Raw genomic sequence first — 18,159 nt, 5'->3', positions numbered from 1 at the left:
CCGGGCTCTGCCGGCTGACCTTTGGTTCTTCCACTGGCCTTCTGTTTGGCAGCTTGGCTCTTCCCGTGGTTGTCCCGCCCTCAGTGTGTCTTCTCTCTAAGTCTCTCGTGGGTGCTGTCGTGACGAAAGGAAAAGACTATATTACGTACCGGTAATGGGATTTTCCTGAGTCCACGACAGCACCCTTTACACCCCTGCCCTTTCTTTGTTTGTTTTTTCTCACGCTTCGGTGTCCTGGGATTGGTCTGTGTTATTTACTAATTCTTTGGCGGTTCCTCTCCCGGTCTCTGCAACCAACTGATGAGGGAGGGGGACCGCCCCTTTTTATCTGTAGGTTTCCTGTCCTGAAGGGGGCGGATCCCTCTCTCGTGGATGCTGTCGTGGACTCAGGAAAATCCCATTACCGGTACGTAATATAGTCTTTCTTTATGAAACGTGTTCATAATATAGGTGCACGGTTCTGAAGTGATATGTCAATTATCTAAAGTGACTATAATTAGCTGCACTATTCCAGGATAGAGTTTAAGCTTTTTGGGTTTCAAAAGACCCCTGCACCTCAGCTGCAGTTTGTTATAAAAAAAAAACACACACATTGCGCTTTCCTCACCCTTGCTGGGTTTAGCACGGACTCTCTCGGTGTCTGCAGCATTGGGGTCGCACTGACAGCACTACAGTCAGACGGAGGACAGTAACTTTGTCCAAATTGATAGCACAATCTGCTCATAGAATCCCTGCTCATTGATTAGCTGCAGAGCTATGGACGTGATGGCAGCGCTGCAGACAAAGATGCTGTGAACATGGTGGAGGTTTAATACTGGACCTGGGGCAGGTGAGTAAACCAGTTTTTCTGTTTTGTTAGGATTTTTTTTTTATACCAAGTGAAATCGGGAACTAGGGGTTCTCCAAAAGTGGAAAATCCCTTTATGAATAGAGCATCAATGGAAATGTGTTTTATTTTCTTGAGGACACCAAAGCCAAGAGCAGTGTGGAGGCTTCTCACCATAGAATTCCCCTCCATCAGTGCTACTTATTTTATAGACATGGCTGCCTGTAGCCGAGAAAGTTTTCACTACAAAACAAATTGGTTAGGTTCTAATACCAGGTCAATTCATTACATACATTGAGAAGTTATTTTGCGCTGTATAGCATCTACCACATCAAATATTATCTATAGTAATTATATGTATGATAAGTGTTTTATTTTTTTTCCCGCCCCAACAAAGTATGTATGAACAAGGTTTAGGGGTTAAAATAGCTGATTCACAAACGAAAATACTAATTTAACATTCCTGGACGCAGAAGCTCCCAAATTAACATGTTTTTATGGGACATGTTATTCTGTCTTATTTACTCTCAGTTGATATAAGCTTTTTGAACCTTTCCTGAGTGTCCCCATGGGTATTGAGAACCTCTGACTTGTCACAGTGACTCTTCAGATGCTTGGAGTGGCGAGTGTCTGTGTGCACAGTCTCCCACCGACACTGAATATTATTTGGGTCCACCCAGACGTGAGGCTGGTGATCTGCAGGCCATAGACATTGTATGAGTGTGCCCCCACAAGGCTCTCCCATTACAGCATATAGCTTTCTAACAATACAATGAACCAGTCAGTCACACCTGCAGGCAGCATCAGGCTGCAAATATCATTTATTACTTGCTGATCATTTCAGTGACAAGACTAGTGCAGCATACTGAACCCTTGCCTGGGGTAAGAAAAAACCTCTCTGCGATGTGTTTCTGAAATGTAGCTGTGCATTTAAGTTTTTATTGACGCTAAATGTTATTGCGCAGTGATTCACGGACATGCTATGTTTCTATGCTATGTGACCTTTTATCTAGTGCAGGGACTTCGTACACCTGAGAAACTGGTTTAGTCTGTGCACTTGGGAATAGACAGCGACGATTTTGTTTGTCTGCGATGCATTTCTAAGTGTTCGTTTAGGAGGTGGACAGAGGCTTTTTCATTGTGTTTTGCTGTTGCTGTAGAGAGTGCTGTGCCCTATGTTTGTCTAATATGGATCTGCATGCTTCTGGTTACAGATGTGTGTTAGTCCCTGTGCGCACACTGCGTTTTTGGCCGCATTTTTGCAGCGTTTTTAGGAGCAGTTTGTTGTCCTAAAATGCATGAAGTCCTTCCCCAGCAAAGTCTGAGATTTCACAAATACTGGGCGCACTTTACTTCTTATTTACTTGCAGTTTTGGTTGCCGAAAAAAGAAGCAGCATGTCACTTTTCTTTTTCCCCTGCGTTTTGCCATTTGACAGTATTAAAAAGAAAAAAAAAGCAAAAGATGCAGGGGCAAAACACACCGAAAAGCAGCAAAAACACATGCATTTTTTATGCTTTTTTTTTTCAGCCAAAGCTGCGTTATTTCGGCCAGAGGGTGCGTTTTTGCTCAAGAAACAAATCTTCTGTGTGTGCACATACCCTTTATGTTGTTTTCTTCATGTAGGTGTAACCATTACACAGATCCTACCTTCATCATCATATCTACGTTTAGGCCTGAGCCGGCTAATAGTTATGAGAACAACATACGGTTGTAGTTCTGTTTTGAGCTAATTTATTTCATTATTTTATTACGTAAACAATGGAAGTCGGATGAGCTTTTCAGTACAGTGAGAAAACTGATTGGCACTGATAGATGTCAGGCAAAAGAACGTTCTTTAAATATGTCTAGTAAAGCCAATGGTTTAGAGATGAGTAAAAAGATTTGCAGTACCCAGTTTTGACTTAGAGATCATTTTTTATTTTCTCAGTAATGTACACTCTGCACCCCATTTTGACAGGGGAAAAAACAGAAATGTTGACATTTTTCTCTAATTTTTTAAACAAGAAAAACTGAAATATCACATGGTCATAAGCATTCAGACCCGTTACTCAGACACTCATATTTAAGTTACATGTTGTCCATTTCCTTGTGATCCTCCTTGAGATGGTTCTACTCCTTCATTGGAGTGCAGCTGTGTTTAATTAAACTGATAGGACTTGATTTGCAAAAGGCACACACTTGTCTATACAAGACCTGTCAAGCTCAAAGTGCACGTCAGACCAAATGAGAATCATGAGGTCAAAGGAACTGCCCAAGGATCTGAGACAAAATTTTGGCAAGGCACAGATCTGGCCAAGGTTACAAAATAATTTTTGCAGTACTCAAGGTTCCTAAGAGCACAGTGGCCTTTATAATCCTTCAATGGAAGATGTTTGGGACCACCAGAATTCTTTCTAGTCCAGTCAAACTGAGCAGTCTTGGGAGAAGAGCCTTGGTGAGAGAGGTAAAGAAGAACCCCAAGATCATTGTGGCTGAGCTCCAGAGATACAGTAGGGAGATTGGAGAAAGTTCCACAAAGTCAACTATCACTGCAGCCCTCCACCAGTCGGGCCTTTATGGCAGAGTGGCCCGACAGAAGCCTCTCCTCAGTGCAAGACATATGAAAATCCGCATAGAGTTTGCAAAAAACACACAAAGGACTCCCAGACTACAAAAAAGAAGATTTTCTGGTCTGATGAGACGAAGATAGAACTTTTTGGTGATAATTCTATGCGTTATTTGTGGAGAAAACCAGGGACTACTCATCACTAGCCCAATACAATCCCAACAGTGAAACATAGTGATTACAGCATCATGTTATGGGGGTGTTTTTCAGCTACAGGGACTGGTTGCAATTGAAGGAAAGATGAATGCGGCTAAGTACAGAGATATCCTGGAAGAAAACCTCTTCCAGAGTGCTCTGGACCTCAGACTTGGCCAAAGGTTCACCTTCCAACAAGACAATGACCTTAAGCACATAGCTAAAATAACAAAAGAGTGGCTTCAGAACAACTCTGTGACCATTCTTGACTAGCCCAGCCAAAGCCTTGACCTAAACCCAATTGAGTATCTCTGGAGACACCTGAAAATGTCTGTCCACCAACGTTCACCATCCAACCTGATGGAACTGGAGACGATCTGCAAGGAAAATTTGAATTCACCAAATGGTTGCAATGAAACAAAGAGTGATAAATTTAAAGGGGTCTGAATACTTTCCGTACCCACTGTATATGCAATACAATTGTGTGTTGGTTTGGTGAAGACCGTTTTACAGAATAGACATAATTCTGCAGAACACAGGGTTCCAATCCTGCAGCATCATGTTTGTTTTTTGGTCCTTACTAAACAGCAAAGCCCCCCATACACATTAGATTATTTTAGCAAAACTCACTGGGTATTCATTTCGACTATCTAATGTATATAAGGGCACCGGATAATATACTATCAGCGGAATTGAGGCTCAAAAATGTCCGATTTCGGATTGTTGATCCTTTTGATCTCCCTTATATGAGCCCCTGCCAGACATTTCTGACAGCGATTCATTCATAGAGAACACGACAGTGGTCTGCAGAACGAGCACTTCTGTGCATGGGACAGATGGATGAGATGGCTACCAGCTGAATGATTGAGCGAACCCTCGTTTGTATGTATATTGCAGGCTTAAGCTGTGACTTTATAAAACTAAGAATTAATGATTTTTAAGCTGTGAAAGGGTATTCTAGGTGATAATTATATCAATGCACTGAGACTTAAATCAATAATGAGAATTTTCTCCCTTATTTTCCCAAACCTGCACGAGCTCGCCCGGGGGTGTTGATGGAGCGGCTGGTCACACTCGGATGTCTTGGTCAGGGCTATAGACTGTGAGTTAAGTGTCAAAACTATATGATGCATGCACAACCAGCTGCTTCATTCAATTTGTCCTTGCCGTGGTGTTTTGTCAAGAAGGTATATTGGTAACAAAGCGTACATGTACTAGCAATTTGTGGGGGTTTCAGAAGTGGAACACGCGAACCTAATCATTTTTTAATTATTAGTGGATAGCTGATATCGTAACTGGAATACCCCAATAACCTCCGTCTCCCAGCACCCTGTTAGGTCAATCTTTTATCATTACTTCCATTGTGACTTGAATTTTGGGAAATTGAGTATTCCTCTACCATAAGCGGACGGTCTATAATATGGTGCATCGCTGAGTATTTTATTACAGGAGCTCAGCTGTGAACTAACATCTGTGTGTATATATGATACAAGATAAATGTTCATCGAGGATCCTGGACGTCATTCCTCCTGCATTTACAGTGGGGATGATGATAAAGCATTTTGCCATTTTACAACATTCCAGCATAGTATAAATATTTTAAAAGAAACTTTCTTCATACAAATAGTTTTTTTTTTACTGGAATGTAAAGGTGTCAGGGAAAATGTAATTTGCCTTTTCCATGTCAATTTCTTTTTACTTGTGCTTTAGTATCCTAGTCTTAAGGCTGCTTTACACGGTACGACCAATTGTGCAATTTCACAATCGATCGTACCCGCCCCCGTCCTTTTTGCGTCACGGGCAAATCGCTGCCCGTGTCGCACAAAGTCAGTAACCCCCGTCACACATACTTACCTCTCGTGCGACCTCGCTGTGGGCGGCGAACGTTCACTTCCTGGAGTGGGAGGGACGTTTGGCGTCACAGCGACGTCACACGGCCGACTGCCAATGGAAGCGGAGGGGCGGAGATGAGCGGGACGTAAATATCCCGCCCACCTCCTTCCTTCACATAGCCGGCTGCGGCCGCGTGACGCAGGTGAGCTGCTGTTCATCGTTCCCGGGGTGTCACACGGAGCGGCGTGTGCTACCCCGGAAACGATGAACTACTAAATTAAACAATATTATGGAACCTAGCGAGCAGTACACGACTCACGATTTGTGAGCGATACTGCGTCGCTAGGAGGTGTCACACAGGCCGGCATGGCCAGCGATGCTGGATGTGCGTCACAAAAACCGTGACCCCGATGATCTATCGCACGATAGTCTGGTGTAAAGCAGCCTTTACAGTTATTCCAAAGTGAACATTATTTACCTCTTTCCATTCTATAAAACAACACAGTTGACTTAGGCATTTCACTGGATTTTTTTCTGTTTTTGATTTTTTTTCAACTTTATATTGTAGAAAACACCCGTTTTGATAGCACTAGATCTATAACTTTTCACCGAGTTATAGGACTCGTAGTAATGGGATTGACAGTTATAGAAGTTTTTATATCTGTAGTTGATGAGAGTATATGTGTAGTTGAGCATCTTACTGCGGCACACCTATAACTGAGGCATATAAGGGGGCACATCTGTAGTTGAAGATTTATGGGAGCATGTTTCTTTTTTGAATCAGATCATTTTTATTGAACATAAAACAATTTAATAGGGATAGACATTACATAACAAAAAAGTTAACATAACTTTATGAATTAACAAAAATTAACGATTAAGTTTACAACAGTACATCTGCCCAGTATAAAAATCATGTGGCAGCCGCGTCACTCCATAGCATGTCGCTTCCCATGTCCACCCCTCTCTCTCCCAACTGGTCATCAGATCAATCCCCTCCAACCTCTCCCCGCAGTGCTCTCCAAGGTTCCGTGACAATCTATGGCACAGCCAGACCCTTATTTCTGAGACGACTCCTTTGATTGCCGGCACAATAACAGACAATCCAGCATAGCATCCTAGACCAACGCACCAGAAGGAAGACCTTGTACCTCCATCCATAAATCTTATAAAATTTACCGAGTGCTTTCTTCTTTAGATAGATTTCTCTTTCCAGTCTAAGGACGTTATTTATCTTATTTTTAAACTCCACTATGGTTGGAGGCGAGGGATCTAGCCATTGGTACACCAACAGCTTCCTTGCTTGGTAGAGAATGTGTGATATACCCAGGGCTTTTAGAGAATCCAGACCTACTCCTTGCTTCCATAAGTTCACCAAGCAGGTATGGGGTGATGGCTGTATTTTAATGTAGTACACCTGCTCTATAAGTCCCAGGGCTTGTATCCAAAACTCACCTATACATCCACATTCCCACATGACATGCATTAAATGGGCATCATCCTGCCCATTTAATGTTTCACTCATGCCTAAACTGTTTATTCTCCGTGTATGTCTTCTTGATCCCTTTATATTAGCAATATGCATGCTACATGACCACTGATGTTTCTGGCCATTTTTTTCTATTGCTATTTGGCATTACTTTGGGATCTTTGATGACTGACTTGGTATAAAATATTTATTTTGGAAGGCTTTATACGTGAGTGTCTCTTATATTTGCATTACCATGGTCTGTATGATATTAATAGTCATTTGTCCTTTCTTTCCTCATGTAATACCATCTCATGTTTATAACTGTTTACATTTTTGCACTATGCACCTTAGAATTTTCTTAATAAATATTGAATATAATTCCGCATCCCTGCTCAGGTTTTCTTTTGTTTATGATCATCCTGCCCACATCTGACACATTGTGCATTTGATCTAAGTCCTATCTTGAACCGGAGGCGGCTAGGTGTCTTGTATACTCTTTGAATGGGACCACTATTTTAGGAATCTGCTCCACTGGCCATCAGTCAAGGGGCTTAGGTCCCGCTCCCATTTATTTTTTTACCTGATATCGATCTAGATGGGCAGGCAGTAGCCTCTTATATTTCAGACACAAGGCCTCTAGAGGATTCAGATGTAGCTAAAGTATACAACATAGAATTATGTGTCACATTCACAGGGCCCGACCTCCCCTGTCTGTCCAGTGCATGCTGCAACTGTAGATATTGATAGAAAAATACACGTGGGAGATGAAATTCAGTCTGCAATTGCTCAAAGCTCTTAAGGACATTATTATGGGAGCATATGATCTGTGGAAACTACAGATACTGGGACGCTGCCTGCTAAGTCTCTGAGTTCTGTGATCAGCATAGGAAGACGTGGACGTCGACCCACAGACTTAGGCAGGCTAGCAAGAATTAATCTCTGCTGAGCTGCTTGTTAGTCTCTTTGATAACATGCTGTGGGGGAATCAATCATGTTTGCTCCTCTCCTTTATATGCTGGCTGGACAATTTCATTAATGCATGCTATAGTTTACTTATACTGGTCTGGTGTTGTGTAGTCATCCATACTTACTGGTGGTTTTGGTTGTGGTGTTACCCCTTGTTGTCTTTTTTTTGCTGCTTTCCTGCTCTTGCTTTTCTCCTTAGTCTCTTACTGTTTGTATGTGTGAGTTTAACGTGTGTCTGAGTTTTTGTTTTCCCTATCTGTCTTAATTTGTGGTACCATCACACTCATGCCCCTTCCTTCCTTGGGGTGTGAGGATGGAGGGTAATAGATTAGATCTGGTCAGGAGAATAATGCATGAGACTCGGGCATCGCCACCATTAGTGGTAACCCTGATGTTGGGGATAGCCTACGGTCCCCCAGTGTAAGGGATAGCATAGGATCCCCCTGTCCCTCACTATCTTGCAATCACATCATGATAGCAAGACTCAAGCCTCTAGAGCAGTGCTTATAAGGACACACTTGCAGCTGAGGCATTTATGTGAGCACACTTGTAGCTAAGCCACTTTTGGGGGCACATCTGCAGGTGAAACAGTTTTGGGGCACACCTATACCTGAGGTACTTATGTAGGCGTATTTGGAGCAGTTGGATTTTTGGGAAACAACCATAGTTGAGGCACTTATGCTGCCACACCTGTAGATGCAGCATTTATTGGGGCATAGACATTGCAAAGATAATCAAGGTGACACTCTAGGGCAATTTAAAAAAAAAAATTTGTGATTGAAAATAATCATGATGTAATGTAACATCAGCAAACATCTACTGAGCTAGTTGGTTGTACATCTTGAATCCTATTTCTTTTTGGATGAAAATATAAAACATATTGGGGGATTGAAAAAAAAAAAAAAAAATCTAAAAGTGCCAGATTCCTGCCATAAACTCTGTGCTCCCAAAGGTTTGTTAGAATTGTAGCACAAAATCTGCATAAAGTAAGCCAACTAAGGGGCTGTGTAAACTTAAGGCCGCTTTACATGCTGCGACGTCACTAGCCGATGCTAGCGATGTAGAGTGTGATAGCACCCGCCCCCATCGTACGGCCGATATGTGGTGATCGCTGCCGTTGCGAACATTATCGCTATGGCAGCGTCACACGCACATACCTGCTCTGCGACGTCGCTGTGACCAGCGAACTGCCTCCTTTCTAAGGGGGAGGTTCGTTCAGCATCACAGCGACGTTACTAAGCGGCCGCCCAATCAAAGCGGAGGGGCGGAGATGAGCGGGACGAACATCCTGCCCACCTCCTTCCTTCCTCATTGCTGGCAGGACGCAGGTAAGGAGCGGTTCCTCGTTCCTGCGGTGTCACACATAGCGATGTGGGCTGCCGCAGAAACGAGGAACAATATCGTTACTGCAGCAGCAACGATATTTGGGAAGAGGGGGGCATGTCACCGATTTAGCGATTTTGAATGTTTTTGCAACGATTCAAAATCGCTAATAGGTGTCACACGCAACGACATCGCTAAAGCGGCCGGATGTGCGTCACAAATTCCGTGACCCCCAACGAGATCGCTTTAGCAATCTCGTAGCGTGTAAAGCCACCTTTAGACTAGACAATCATAAAATTGGACTGCTGTATCAAACAGCATGAACCACTGATACATTATGTGCATTCAAAGTCTGTCTAGTCTGAGTTTCCACAAATAGTCAGTATTAATAATACTGCCCACCTGTATTGTTCCTTTAGATTGTAAGCACCTAAGGTTTCATACAATATAAACGTACATTATTGAACCATTTTAGCAAGAAAAACCTATGTATATATTTTTATGTAAAAAAAAAAAAAAAAAAGTATTGTATGCCCAGCTGCGCCTTCGTGTTGTGCTTTTATCTCGGTCATTCATTTGTAAACCAGCCTGATGAAGAGCGTCTGTGCCCAGAAACTTGGCAAATAGAATTATTCTACATAAAATGATTTACATGGCTGTGTATAAAAAATGTTATGTAAGGATGACCTGAGTTATTGTCTTGGGGAATGTTGGCACCTCTTTCCTTATTCCCATATAACTTGTATTTGTTTTGTCTTTCATATAGTAGGAGCCACTCCCAAATTTCATGTCAGACAGTATATAACCTGGGGAAGATCTGCCACGTACTTGTTCTGCTTACTTCCTATCTTCTTAAGACTGTTGCCAAATGTAGCATATAATGTGACATTAATCCTATTGTTTACGTCTTTCCCAGATTTCAAGCGATTTGTCTGTCCCTAAAGGGATCTCAGTAATTAGAAATCATTTATAAGAAAATGAAGCAGATTACGTTTTTAGGAATTTCAATTATTTTGATCTATTCGCTGTGTCGAGAAGAGCAATTAACTTTTGGCATCAATCTTGAATACTTTTCAATTTTGAATAAATGGCTCCCAATTCAAGCGGAAGCCCACTGAAAAATGTCAGATCACTTCATGGTCTTACAGAAAGTATGGCCTGTGCATAAGTATTGTCCTAATCTGAAGATTCTGTATTTCTCATTGCAACTAATGAGATGATCCTTTATTTGCAAACCTGATCTGAGAAAAGAAAAGTTGGAATCCGATCGGTTGCGATGGGCAATATGCACACTTTTTTTGTATGCCTGCAAGCTAGTGTATATGTAATTGAGAAATTAATTGTGAGGATCCTTGGATTAGGAATGGCGTTCATATACAGTGTGTCCACCCATATCCTGTCCACCGCCATTAACTTGAGAACGGCGGCAGCTATAGGCATAGAAGTGGTGTCTAGGTATAGTAAAGTAGCCATGCGCTATGCAATGAAACCACCTATAGCACCACCTGGTGGAAAACAACGGAGTTAGCATTTTTATCTCGACAACGGAACGAGATGGAAAAAAGCGAATTAAAAAATTGTAGGGCATCTTCAATTCAATACGAATCGACATATTGCATACAGAAATGCTATGATTAGAACGTGTAAAACTCACAAGGCTGCGGACGTGAAGCGATACCTCATGGAGACCTTCCTACAAGTCATTGGGTATGGTGGCTGCGTGGAGTGGCCTCCACGCTCACCTAACCTGACCCCATTGGACTTCTTTCTGTGAGGTACATATCTAAAATATATTATGGCAGGATAAATGAACATATTATCATGATACTTTTTAAGTCTTGTGCTGGAAAGTCAATGGATTTCTTAAGTGTTCTCAGTGTAAACATTTTTGAAGTTATGCAATATATCGTAAAAAATAAATAATGCTCTTAAATGTGCTGCTTTCACATGAAAAATTTGTTCTAATTATGGACACCGCATACAAGAAACTTTAATGTTCCTATATAGTGAAGAATAGTGTACTACATGTTGGCAGGTATTTCTTTTTTTTTTTTTTTTTTTTTTTTTTACCCATAATTTACATGTTTTTTATAGTTGGAATTCTTTGTCTTATAGCAGGGGTGGGGAACCTTTTTGCTGCCGGGGGCCATTTGGAAATTTCTGCCAACCTTCGGGGGCCGCACAAAATTATCAATGTGAAAATGAACCAACTATATTTGGTCAAACAGTTAACTCACCCCTATTGTGGTGGCTGGAGCGTCTTCTGTTTGGTGCGGCTGTGATGTTCGGTGATACTTATGTTGCTTCTCTCTTTTCCAGGTTTGTCACGGTCTGTAGCGCAGGCAACTCTTTGTGATAATAAGATTGGTAGAGTATATACATCACACAGCAGACACAGGGACTGGAGTATATAAATCACAGGAGATACATACATGACTGAAGGGGCTGTTGGCATATACATCACATAGGAGACGCAGGGACTGCTGTATATACATCACAAGAGACACCTACATCACAGAAGACACTGGGGGCACATACATCACACAAGGGGCTGGGGACATGTATATACCCCCTCCTGTGATGTATATGCTTTCAGCCTCGCCTTTGATGTATATGCGCCCAGCCCCTCTTGTGAGGTATATGCCCCCAGCCCCTCCTGTGATATGTACAGCCCCAGCATCTCCAATGTGATGTATATACCCCAGTGTGTGATGTATACATCACAGGAGGGGTCGGGGCATACACATCACAGGAGACACTGAGGCATATCCATGACAGGAGGGGCTGGGAGCATATACATAACAGGAGATGTTGGGGAACACACATTACTAGGTCACAGGGAGGCATAAGCATTGCTGTGGGGCACACACATCACTAGGGCGGCACAGAGAGCACTAGGGGGGGCACGGACATCACTAGGTGGGCACAGGCATCCCTAAGGGTGGGGGCACACAGACATCCCTAAGGGGGGGCACACAGACATCCCTAAGGGGGGGGCACACAGACATCCCTAAGGGGGGGGCACAGAGACATCCCTAAGGGGGGGGCACAGAGACATCCCTAAGGGGGGGGCACAGAGACATCCCTAAGGGGGGGGCACAGAGACATCCCTAAGGGGGGGGCACAGAGACATCCCTAAGGGGGGGGCACAGAGACATCCCTAAGGGGGGGGCACAGAGACATCCCTAAGGGGGGGGCACAGAGACATCCCTAAGGGGGGGGCACAGAGACATCACTAAGGGGGGGCACAGAGACATCACTAAGGGGGGGGCACAGAGACATCACTAAGAGGGGGGCACAGAGACATCACTAAGGGGGGGGCACAGAGACATCACTAAGGGGGGGGCACAGAGACATCACTAAGGGGGGGGCACAGAGACATCACTAAGGGGGGGGCACAGAGACATCACTAAGGGGGGGGGCACAGAGACCACTAAGGGGGGGGGCACAGAGACCACTAAGGGGGGGGGCACAGAGACCACTAAGGGGGGGCACAGAGACCACTAAGGGGGGGGGGCACAGAGACATCACTAAGGGGGGGGCACAGAGACATCACTAAGGGGGGGGCACAGAGACATCACTAAGGGGGGGGCACAGAGACATCACTAAGGGGGGGGGCACAGAGACATCACTAAGGGGGGGGCACAGAGACATCACTAAGGGGGGGGCACAGAGACCACTAAGGGGGGGGCACAGAGACCACTAAGGGGGGGGCACAGAGACCACTAAGGGGGGGGCACAGAGACCACTAAGGGGGGGGGCACAGAGACCACTAAGGGGGGGGGCACAGAGACCACTAAGGGGGGGGGCACAGAGACCACTAAGGGGGGGGCACAGAGACCACTAAGGGGGGGGCACAGAGACCACTAAGGGGGGGGCACAGAGACCACTAAGGGGGGGGCACAGAGACCACTAAGGGGGGGGCACAGAGACCACTAAGGGGGGGGCACAGAGACCACTAAGGGGGGGGCACAGAGACATCACTAAGGGGGGGCACAGAGACAACACTAAGGGGGGGTGCACACAGACAACACTTGGGGGGGGCACACAGGCATCACTAAGAGAGGGGGCACAGTGACATCACTAAGGAGGGGGGCACACAGACATCACTAGGAGGAGACTGGGAGGCACAGACAGCACTTGCAGAGCTCAGACTTCACTAGGGGGTATACTGCACTTGGGGTGGTAAGGAGCACTGGAGAGAACTCAACAGAGGGGGTGATCCACATCGCTGGGGAGTCTGCACACAGCACTGCAGGGGGCACGCTGCACCGGACAAGGGGCAGAGAGCGGGCAGCACACAGCGCCGGTGAGCGGCAGCACACAGGACGTGGAGCTGCACGCTGCACCGGAAAAGGGGCAGAGAGCGGGCAGCACACAGCGCCGGTGAGCGGCAGCACACAGGACATGGAGCTGCACGCTGCACCGGACAAGGAGCAGAGAGCGGGCGGCACACAGCACGTGGAGCTGCACCGGAGAAGGGGCAGAGAGCGACAGCACTGTTTGAGGCACGCTGCACGGGAGAAGGGGTGTAGAGCGGGCGGCACAATGCAGGAAACGAAGCTGCTGTGGGACTAAACCCGCCCACAAAGTCTGTCCTGAGCATGCTGGCACCTGCCAGGGAAAGAGCTCATTGGTGCGCGCTAGCAGCGCCTGTGAAGTCTTAAAGGGCCGGCGCCCGATATGATCACGGCAGTGGCCGGAGCACTGCCACCCCCCGGGAATCTGCCCGGGGGCCGCATAAAAGGTCTTGGCGGGCCGCATGCTGCCCGCGGGCCGGAGGTTCCCCACCCCTGTCTTATAGTAAACGTGTTGATCCTGACCCCATACAAGTCCCCCACTAAAATACCTGAATCTTCTTGACAAATATGTGTCTGTGCTGAGATACATCAAATACCGTATATATAGTTTGTGTGTGTACATTTAGTATACTACACATAATATAGAGGTAGTGATTAGATTTGATCGGACGGCCAATAATCCGGTCCCGGCGGATCACTGCCAGATTTAAAAAAAAAGAGTCCGATCAGCTCCGGAATCCGGTGCCCATATAAGTCAATGGGGACCAGAATCCGGAGGTTAAAAACATTTGTGGAGGGGCTAGGGGGCTAGGAGCGAGCGCAGCATACTCATCGAGGCGCTGTCATGGCGGCACACTCCTTCCGGGTTACGCTGTTACCTTCCAGAGCCGACAATTCAATATTCATTGTTTTCCCCGCCCACTGACGCGTGTTGGTTGCAGCTAGACAAGCCCCCACCCTGAGTGGCAGCGTGTCAGCTAACTGCAACCAATCACAGGCGGCAGGACGGCCGGTGGGTGGGGAAAGCAGTGTGTCCGTCGCAAGTGTGACTCCGGCTTTTTTTTTTTTTTTTTTAATAATTAAATAAATAATTAAAAAACCTGATGTGCGGTCCCCCCTAATTTTGATTCCCAGCCATGGTAATACCAGCTGGGGGCTGGCATTTCAGCCCGCAGCCGCCCGGTATTGCCGCATGTATTGTGAAAATAACGGTACATTACCGGCTCTTCCCGGAGGCGTGATGCAGTGTCAGTCGGGGTAATAGGTTTGTGATCGCATGGGCGTCTGTGAGATACCCGCATCACAAACCTGCAAATGAGTGTAAATAAACACACACAGAGAAAAATCCTTTATTTACAATAAAGTACAAACACGTCCTCGTTCACCACTTTATTACCCCAACACCCTGCAGCTCCGGCGTAATCCACACGTCCCACGGCGACACATCTGTCTCTGCTACATGTCACAGCTAGCAGCCGTAAAGCACAGCTTCCCGCTCTGAGTGTAGACACTGACTGAGCGGCTGTGACAGGCTGAGCTGTGACATTGTCTCCTCCACAGCTCCAGCCCCTCCCCTCTTCAGTGCCGGCTCGCTCCCCGCAATAGCAGGGACACTCGCATGACACTCGGCTCTGCTGTACTGCCAGCGTGAACCGCGTGTCATGCGATGGGATCGCAGCAGTGTAAAATCGCACCGGTGCACGCGGAGACAGACAGCGGAGGAGATGGGGAGAAAGTGCTCCCTCTATCTTCTCCGCTCCTGTGATGCGATTGCAAGATCGCATCACAGTCGCATGACCGTCGGCTGACACCCGCAGCAGAGGGTCATTTGCATATCGCTTCTGATGCTGTCCCATCGGAAGCGGTACGCAAGTGTACAAGAGCGCTCAGACGTGAGCGGGTGATGCAATGTCAGACTCATGCGGGTCTGACATGACATCATACCGTACAGCCTGCCACTGCCTGAACATGAGCATGCATGCACCTTGGAACACATGCACACTCTTGTCAGATGTGTGTGCGGCTGTGCTGCGATGTCAGACTTGAGGGAGTCCCTCGCTGTGACTGCTGCCTAAGATAAACCGCATGCGTTTTTTTTTTTTTTTTTTTTTAAATTTAAATAATTAAAAAAAAAAATGACGTGCGGTCATTTTTATTAATTGCCAATTCCAGATCGTGCAGCCAGAATCCCGCGCCCGGGTCCGGCCCAGGGATAGCGCTGAAACTGCGCAGATCCGGACGTTTACAGTCCGGGTCCGCTCAACACTAGAAGTGATCAACAGAACTGGCACTGCATTCCCGGAATCCAAGCTGTCTGTCCTAATTGCAGCTGTAACGGTATCTGATTATAATGGCGCTAAGTACAGAGATAGAGATAGAAAATGAATATCTATAAGGCAAGACTAGGAAGACATACCAAAAAAATCAAAGCGATACAACAAAAGTTTCAACCAAGAGTGGGAATGTTGAAAGACGCCAACAGGAACACACTAACAAAGCTAGAACAGATTAAGGAAAGATGGAAATAGTACACGGAGCACCTTAACAAAAAAGACTCAGCAATACGGAAAGAAATGGAGACTGGCAATGATAGCAAACCGAACATCTTGAAAGACAAAGTTTTGCTGTGATAAAGCTTTTGTAAAAAAAACAAAGCACCTGGATGTGACAATATTCCAGTATAGTTAATAAAGTCTTCTAAAGCAGCAGTTGATGTCATCACACGCATGTGTCAACAGATATAGACAACTGGTAAATGGCCCAAGGACCGGACAAGATAGCTGTTTATTCATATTCTGAATAAGGGAGATGCTACTGACTGTGGAAACGTTCGGACTATGACGCTCATGCCAGCAAGATACCACTGAAGATCCTACATGGACGGCTGCAGCATTATTTTGAGAAAGCTGCCCGAGGAACAAGCAGGATTCAAAAAAGCCAGAGGGACTAGAGATGCAATTGTTAAAATTAAATGAATAATGTAAAAGTCCAAAGAATATAACAAGGAGCTCCATCATCGACTACAGCAAAGCCTGTGACTGTGTTGATCACGAGAAACTTTGGAATACCACAAAGGATATGGGCGTGCAAAACCATCTGATCAGCCTCATCAGGAACTTTTACATTGACTAAGAAGCAGCTGTCTGAACGGAACATGGTGACATGGCATGGTTCAATGTAGAGCAAGGCGTCAGATATGGCTACATCCTGTCACTATTTTTCTTCAATTTATATGTAGAAGCTATTTTCTGGAAAGCTGAACTTGCCAAAAAAGGTCCAGCAATTTCGATTCCTTCTATCAACAATATTAAACACACAGCCGACACAACATTGATCACAACAAGCATACATGGAATGGACTGATTACTGAGTGTCAAGATGGAAAGCTCAAACATGGGAGTCATCTACTCAATACAAAGAATACAAAGATATTGACCACTTCCAGGTACGACCGGGACACATTTGAGCTGGATGGGGACAAACTGGAAGTTGTAAAGCACTTCAACCTACTCTGATCAATGATCACTCAAGATGCAGCGAAGACACCAGAAGTCAATAGGAGAAAAGCTATGAGTAAATCAACAATGAAATCACTAGATTGGGTCTTTTAAATCGAGGAACATTTTACTGGTGACAAAGACATGGCTCATACATAGTCTGGTCTTTTCTGTGGAATAATATATGGATGCAAAATCCAAGGCGTAAGACAGAAACAGAAGCAATGCCTTTTAAATGTGGTGCTGGAGAAGGATGTTATCAATAACATGAATGGGAAGAAGAACAAGCAAATTTAATTTTGGAAAAAATCAAGCCAGAAATGTCACTCGAAGCAAGGATCACCAAGCTACGACATGACTACTTTGGAGACCTCATACAAAGACCGCAATCACTGGAGAAGGACATCATGGTCGGAAGAATGGAAGAAACAAAGAGAAGAGGAAGACCAGTAACCCGATGGCTTTATACTATCAAGAATATGACAGAAAAGACCCTGCTGGACCTATCTAGGCTTGTACAGATTGATCGTCTTACAGAAAATCCATCCATCAAGTTGTCATGTCATGAGATTGAGCTGAAGTCCATTAAATAATTATGAATAATAATATAAGTGAGGATAATAAACATTATCTATTACTCATTGCTTATTTAGCACCTTATATTCTGCGGTACTTTACAGACATCATCACTGTCCCCTTTTGAGGCTCACAACCTAAATTCCTTATCATTGGCATGTAAGAGGAAATCAAAGTACCCGGAGCAAACACAGGGAGAATTTACAAACTCCTTGCAGATGTTGTCCTTAGTGGGATTTGAACTCAACCCAAGACCCCCAGTGCTGCAAACTAATGGTGATAACCAATAAGTCACTATAACATTACATTTTTTCCTTGCTGTTTACATATAAACATTTTTCTGATAAAATAATTACAGTGGGGTCTGAATCAGTGAATCAACTTGATCTCCAATGTATTTCTCCTACAGACAGTACTTTTTTAATTTTTAAACAGATACAGCAATTGAGGATCCCCTGGCAGCAATTACTGTTAGTAATACTAGTCTGAAACCAAAACCTGGACATCCAGTAGATGAGTACAAGAAAGTCCTAGTGTTCGTGTATTATATCACATTGTTAAAGTAGACCATTACTTTAGTAAAGACCTTTGGCTGAGGATGAGTTAAAAACAACAGAGCTATCT

The 18,159-nt window shown here is 44.8% G+C and overlaps 1 protein-coding gene across 1 annotated transcript in view; it reads left to right on the top strand.

Annotated features, from left to right (window-relative positions):
- Positions 1-18,159, top strand: part of ARHGEF26 (Rho guanine nucleotide exchange factor 26) — a 237,484-nt gene that overhangs the window by 128,233 nt on the left and 91,092 nt on the right. The window lies entirely within an intron of this gene.

Source organism: Anomaloglossus baeobatrachus, chromosome 3, assembly GCF_048569485.1.
Source record: "Anomaloglossus baeobatrachus isolate aAnoBae1 chromosome 3, aAnoBae1.hap1, whole genome shotgun sequence".
NCBI classification, from domain to species: domain Eukaryota; kingdom Metazoa; phylum Chordata; class Amphibia; order Anura; family Aromobatidae; genus Anomaloglossus; species Anomaloglossus baeobatrachus.
The sequence above is the reverse complement of the archived record's forward strand: the minus strand, read 5'-3'. Positions and strand labels throughout refer to the sequence as shown.